At 34.8% G+C, this 7,413-nt stretch overlaps 1 pseudogene; it reads right to left on the bottom strand.

The window, feature by feature from the left end:
* Window positions 1-3,405: 3,405 nt before the first annotated feature.
* Window positions 3,406-7,408, bottom strand: LOC140918896 (uncharacterized; annotated as a pseudogene).
* Window positions 7,409-7,413: the final 5 nt, after the last annotated feature.

Here is a 7,413-nt window from a genome sequence, read left to right as displayed (position 1 = left end):
TGAGAGACTGCACATGTGTTTGTCCGTGAGAGACTACACCCTGGTAAATTGTGTTTGTCCATGAGAGACTACACTCGTGTTCGTTCGTGAGAAACTATACGTTTAGGATTTACGCCTTTCGCGGAGGGTTTTGGTTTGGAATTGTGTGATAGCATGTTTGATTGCAAAACTATTTCGAAGCTCATGATGTTGTAGTGATTGTGTTGAAATTGCCAAGTGTTATGTATTGATTATTTTGTTATGGATTGCAAAACTAATTCGAAACCCAATTTGTCGTGGTGATCGCGTAGGAATTGCTAAGTGTTAAGATGTGGAATTGTGTATGAATGATTTTGAGTTAGTTTATGTATTTTTGGAAGAATATGCAGGGAAATCGATTTCCCAAACGATTGGATGAGTTACAGGGACTTCCCTAATTTGACATAATCGATTTGCCAATCGATGTTATAATATGTTTTTCAAAACCATTTAAGAAATCTGTACCCTGTGGATGGGAATGTAGATGGGAATGCCTAACTGGAGCTATGTTAGGAGGATCTTACGGGGCGCGTGGAGATCACTCACGGTGTATAGCTATAGTTTTTTTTGAAGAATGATCAGATTAGGATGACATAGAGGGAACAAATGTTTTTTTTGGATTACGTTATTTTGAACTGGAAAACTGTACCTTTACTAATATTGTCAGTATGACATCTTATTTGAATGAGTTCCATGTATCATTTGTGGTTGTGTAAATACTTTGGATTCATATTTGGAGAAACTTTTCCGCTGCTTGTAAATTACAATGACTCAATTATTTATCCAAAGGTATTTCCTTATTTATTTCTCTGTTTTATTTTAATTTCTTTTGAAAAAAAAAATACACCCTCGCTTTGAAAATCGGGGTGTTACAGACTACATCAGGTTGTAGTCGAATACAGATGTCTAGTCTGAGCTACTGACTTAGCACTTATATTCGACTACAACACCTCGTTGTCGAATAAAGATGTCAAGTTTTTGCTACTGACTTAGCATTTGTATTCGAATACAATATGTTGTATTCGAATACGACATTGCTTTTTGTTAACGTAATTTTGACATGAAAATCCTTTTTATGCATATGCAAAGATGAATGGTTCTCATGTACTTTTGAAGTGTTGATTGTATCATGTACCTTTACATTTATTAAACATTTAATACGTTTGATTATAGTTGACATATGATATTTGGACTTCTTTTTGAGCTTTGTTGTTTTGATCACAATTTTTGGTATTTGTCTTCATCAAAAACACGTGCTTTACATTCTCCCCCTTTTTGATTATGACAAAAACTTGTTGTTTGGAGAGACTTCGTCATTTTAAAAGTTGCTCCCCCATAATTTATGCGTACTCCCCGTTGAATTTGATTTTTTTGTGATCATTTTGAAAAAAGTGTTGAAGACCTAGAACGGTTTTAAGAACAACAATATACCAAATTTTCTCCCCCTTTTGACATGATCAAAAAGAAGGAAATATATAGAATAAAATGCAAGCAAATCAGCACATATTGTAACACAAAAGGAACACAGTTCATAATAAAACGGAAGCATGTGCAAAGAGTTTATTATAATAGAACATATAATGAAAGAGATACGACCAAAATAGAAAAACAATACAAAGACAAACAAATGAACATCAAATACATTTCCTAGGATTGAACTACATGTCAACATCCGGTGGGAGGTGAAGATGGTCAATCTTGTCAGATAAACTACTAAGGTCATGAGCTAATGTTTCATGATTGTGAGCAATATTAGTTTCGGTGGTTTGAAAGTGGGTGTTGATGGAGGTGGTCATGTTTTGGAATTGGGTAGTGATGAATGTCTGTAAGGAATCCAGTTTGTCCATGACCATGCAATTTGAAACATAATCATCATCAGGTGCGATGTCCTCTGTCGTCTGCTTGGGCAGTAGTAGAAGGTTGACCAAGATCACCTTTATGAACATAGGCCTGCTGTTGTTCATTCCATATGATCTTCATACTCGGAAGCACACTCAAGTCAAGCAGATTGTCCTTGGTTTTTTGTACATGATTTCGCCAGAAAAATATACTTTGAAGTGACTCAAAATTCTAGTGACTTCCTTGGCATAAGGTAAGCCAATAACGTCTTTTGAAGCAAATATCACAAAGTGGACAAAGTAAGCCCAATTGAGCGGACATCCTTCAAACATGAAGTAGATAATCTGAAGTTCAAATTCTGTTATCAAAGAGTAATTTATATCCTTAGGAACCATAATATAACTCAAAAAGTAGTGCAGGAGCCTGTAGTCAAAGGTGAGATTTCCAACTCCGTACTATTGCTGAGCAAAATTTGAACCAGCTTGTTTCCTTTTTCGTTCTGTGGTCGCTTTGTCAAACCGACACAACGCAATATATGCATCATATTTCGTAACACCCACCCATTCACACAGATTTCCGGGCCTAATTTTATGTCCCTCAAATGGAAGCTGAAAGATTTCTCCAATAATGTGAGTGTCTAACTCAATGCGTTTACCCTTAACCCGAGACACTAGCTTAGATCCGTCTTTCTTGAGATTACAGTAAAAGACCCTAACCAAATTATGAAAAATAGGACCGTTGTAACCAATGAACGCCTCTAAGTGTTGAGCTTTGAGTAACTCAGGAAAATGAAAAGCCGAAAAGGAATCAAGAGTACCATATTTGGGAGTGATGATTCTTTTGTCGGAGTAGTCGGTGCAAAACCAATCAATTTCTTCTGGTGAGTGAAGCAAGCGAGACAAATCGGCTCCATTATCATTTCTAGCCCTCCTCTTTGAAGGACCCACAACGGCATGCTTGGTTCTTGATCCTCTTTTGCGAGCATCCATGGTTTTAATGAAGATTCACAGATTTGGGAGAAAAATGGGGGTTTTCGAGGAATGAGAAATTTTGAGGTTTGAAAGGTTACTTTGAGTGGGCAATGATCTTAGATGCAAGGTTGGTTGATTTGGCAACTTGTTGTAAGCAAGATAGGACGAGATTTTGGAGGAGAGGATGAAGCTGATGGCTGTATTCGAATACGGAAATGTAAAAATAACCTAAAAATGCGAAGCAGATTTTATATTTGGGGAAAATCGTGAAACTGTATTCGACTACACTCCCGTTGTATTCGAATACAGATTTTTCTGGGAACGTGTATTCGACTACACATGAGTTGTATTCGAATACAAGAATTTCTTGAAACAAGTATTCGAATACAATTACTGTGTATTCGGCTACATTATCAAGTTTTTGCTTAAAAACGAATTTTTCCATAGAAAATACAACATGTAAGGCACATATTCATATATTAAGAAAAGATAAACATCAAAGAATTAATTCTAACAACTTATCAAGAGGAAATTTTAGATCTTGAAGAGAGATGACAAAGTATAGGTACCTTGCAATTTAGAGATCGTTTTCATTTAAAATGCCAAGTTCTCTTTGTATCTTGTAAAAAGAGTCTTTAGGTAGAGGCTTTGTGAAGATGTCTGCTAATTGATTATGTGTATCCACAAAAGTTACTTCAACATTGCCTTTGAGCACGTGATCTTGCAGAAAGTGATGACGTATATCAATGTGTTTAGTCCAAGAGTGCATGATTGGATTCTTTGAGATATTTATTGCACTGGTGTTGTCACATCTTAGTGGAATACATCCGAGATCAAGTCCATAATCATATAATTGTTGTTTGAGCCAGAGAATCTGTGCACAACAACTTTCTGCTGCTATGTATTCAGCTTGAACAGTGCTAAGGGCAGCACAAGCTTGCTTTTTACAGGACCATGATACTAATGCATTACCTAAGATATGGCTGATCCGTTGTCGCACACGGGTCAAATACAATTGATAAAATGTAAATAAAGGTAATAACTCGAATCGTTTCGCAAGGACTTCTGATATAGTAATAATAATCGAATTGAAAATTGAAATTAAAAGGGGGGGGGGGGGGGTTTAGATTTTTGTTTTAACAGATGAGCAGAACAATTAATCCACTTATTCGAGTTTCAAACCTATCACAGATTCTATCAATGAGTTTAATTCCTAATTTGTGATTTTGTTCTTATTTTACTATAGAATTGATCAAACAAACGTAATCAATCCTATGGAATTTGGTTTCTTTGATTGGATTAAGCATCAAAATCATCAAAATATTATAATTAACGATCAAGTGTCGCAAAATTATAATTCAATTAAATTAGAAACCGAAACCAAATTCTGTCAAATAAATTTAATCAATCCTATTGAAATTCAATTTAAGCAATCAAAATATCAATATAATCAAATAAACAAGAATAGAATCATGAATAGAAATTGACAGTGTAACCTGAATCTCAAGGTCTTGATGAAACTCTGAACTCATGGATTAATCTTATAAAATTAGCCTTCCATGAAATTAAAATAAAACTGTTTAGTTCTTGTAGCAATTTGAATCCTAATTTTTTCGTCCTTAGAAAAGAAACAAAACGGCCAATATATAGTACTTGATATTGGGCTTTAGGATTTAAAAACAAATGACCCGCTAATTAAAATTATTATAAAAGTCGAAATTACGAAATCTGCAATTTAGGCCCAGTGAAGTTTGGAATTGGTCTTTTCTTCCAACACAAACGTTGTAGCTCAGATTTTTAGCTTTCCAACGCCTGCTCATATGTGCCAATCCAATATCCAGAGCTCAAGTTATGATCTACATAGTGAGAAAGAGTTAAAATACAAATAATAAAATTAAAATGCAAATAATAAAATTATAATCTAATTTTGACCCAAAGTTTAGAAACAAGCTAAAAATATTAATCTAAGCTATAAAGAGCTTTTAAAATACCAAACTAAAAATCTAGAATCATGTGCCCAAATGCTATGATCAAATTACCCCACACTTAAACTTTTGCACTCCGAGCAAAACAATGCATGCGATTCCAAATATTCTTATGAATGCAAAGTGGTGAGAGAAAAAAAAAAATATTTCTAGCTTCAAGCAATCATGAATAGTTTTGTTATCCCAACCAAGTCAAACAAGAGGATAAATTAACTAAAGAATGTATCATAAGTGATAGAGTCCTCCCAGGATATAAAATTCTCTCAAAGTGTTTGGGCTACTGTTTACACTCAGAGCACACCATGAAAGCTAGCACTACCATAGGCTTGACAAGCCTCTATAATCTATATTTGAAATGCATGCAGATAATGATCAAAAAGTATTTATTTAGGTTGTAACGTGGCCAAGGTAAGGGTGAGGTAATCCTAAGGAGACTAAGGCTGAAAATCAAAGAGGATAAAGGAGTAATGTTTAAGAGAAAAAAACAACATTAAGAAGTAACTCAACAAAACATCATTGATTTTTATTTTCACACTATCTTTGCTCACAACACAATCATTTTTCCTCATAATTTTTTTTCATAACCCTCAAATTTAAACAAACAAGTTGAACACCCCTACAATTATTCAAGGAAAGACTTCTTTATCCCCCAAGATTGGGTCAATTCATTGTTTCTCACTTTTAGGCTTGTAATGAGCTATATAACAAAGAATTGGTTAATTAGGCTCAAATAGGCTTACACAAATGGAAAATTGTAGGGTATGCTTATTTGGCTAGTAGCTTAATCAAAAACAAATGCCTAGATCATTTTAATATATGCATGCGGACAAGAGTCCAGTCAAGTTCTGGCGTAACTAGCAATCATTAGTGAGATAACACACAAGAAGAAAAAAAAAATGGAAAAAATGTATTCCATTCATAATAAGGCTAAAAAATCTCACAAAGGTTAATGACTTATCACAGATGATACACAATTTAGCGTTTTAATCCAATTTATTTTACCAAGAATGCAAAATTACTATCTAATCATGCTAGTCCAAACAAACTCTCAACATTTACAACCATAAAATTTGATGAAAAACCATGCAATGTAATGTCCATTTTTATTTATTTATTTATTTATTTACTTTTTGTTAATTAATTTTTTTTAAATATAATAAATAAAATCCTAAAACAAATAAAATCATAAATAATACCCCCACACTTAAATTACACATTGCCCTCAATGAAAGTAACAAGTATAAAATAAGAGTAAGGAAAGGGAGCTCCCTGTTTAAACTTTAGTGTAGGTGGGCTTTTCCAAGGAGAGTTCTTTTATGATAGCATCTTCAAGCACAAAGCTCTCATGGAATAGCTTAAGGCGTTGTCCATTTACTTTGAACATTTTCTCGGTGTTTTCACTTTTCATTTTCACTGCACCATGAGCAAAAATGTTAGTAACAACAAAAGGGTCAATCCACTTCTATCGAAGTTTCCCAGCCATAATTTTCAAATGGGAGTTGAACAATAAACCTTTTTGGCCAATGGAAAATTCTTTCCTAGAAATCATCTTATCATGAAAGTGCTTAGTTTTCTCTTTGATGGAGAAATCATCTTAAGATGCGAGAGTTCTCATAAGCTTCAAGTCTAAGCTCTTCAAGTTGTTGCAATTGAAGCTTTCTCTCCAAACCTGCTTTCTCCATCTCAAGATTACATCTCTTGACTGCCCAATAAGCACGGTGTTGTATTTCCACTGGGAGGTGGCATGCCTTACCAATCACAAGTCGATAAGGGGACATCCCTATTGGTGTTTTGTAGGCTGTTCTATGAGCCCAAAGAGCTTCTTCAAGTCGGTGGCTCCAGTCTTTCCTGTTTAGCTGTACCATCTTTTCTAAAATCTGTTTGATTTCCCTATTTGAGACTTCAGCTTGCCCATTAGTTTGGGGATGATAAGGTGTAGAAACTCTGTGCACAACCCCATACTTCTGAAGCAAAGCGTCCATGGTGCGGTTGCAAAAATGAGTGCCTTGATCACTTATGATGGCTCGTGGTTTTCCAATTCTGCAAAAAATATTTGATCTGATAAAACCTACAACAACTTTAGAATCATTAGTCCTAGTGGGTATTGCTTCCACCCACTTCAAAACATAATCAACAACAAGTAAAATATAGACATAACCAAAAGATATAGGAAAAGGACTCATAAAGTCAATGTCCCACACATCAAATACTTCACATAAAAGCATAGGTTGTTGAGGCATCTCACTCCTACGAGTGATTGATGTTCCTGCTATTCGGCATTGTTCACAATTTCTGTAAGTCTCAAAAACATCTTTAAACAAAGTGGGCCAAAAGAAACCCGAGTCTAAGACTTTTCTTGCTGTTCGTTGAGGACCAAAATGTCCTCCAGTTTGAGAGGGATGATAAAAATGAAGAATGGATTGAGCCTCATGGTGGGAAAACACATCGCCTAATCACCTGGTCACTACAAAATTTCCACATATATGGATCATCCCACACATAGTATTTGGAATCACTTTTAAGTTTGTGTATTTGTGTTCAGGATGCATCTGCAGGAAAGACTCCAGCAACTAGATAATTAACTAAATCAGCAAACCAAG

This window comes from Cicer arietinum, chromosome 1, assembly GCF_000331145.2.
Source record: "Cicer arietinum cultivar CDC Frontier isolate Library 1 chromosome 1, Cicar.CDCFrontier_v2.0, whole genome shotgun sequence".
Taxonomy (NCBI): Eukaryota; Viridiplantae; Streptophyta; class Magnoliopsida; order Fabales; family Fabaceae; genus Cicer; species Cicer arietinum.
The sequence above is the reverse complement of the archived record's forward strand: the minus strand, read 5'-3'. Positions and strand labels throughout refer to the sequence as shown.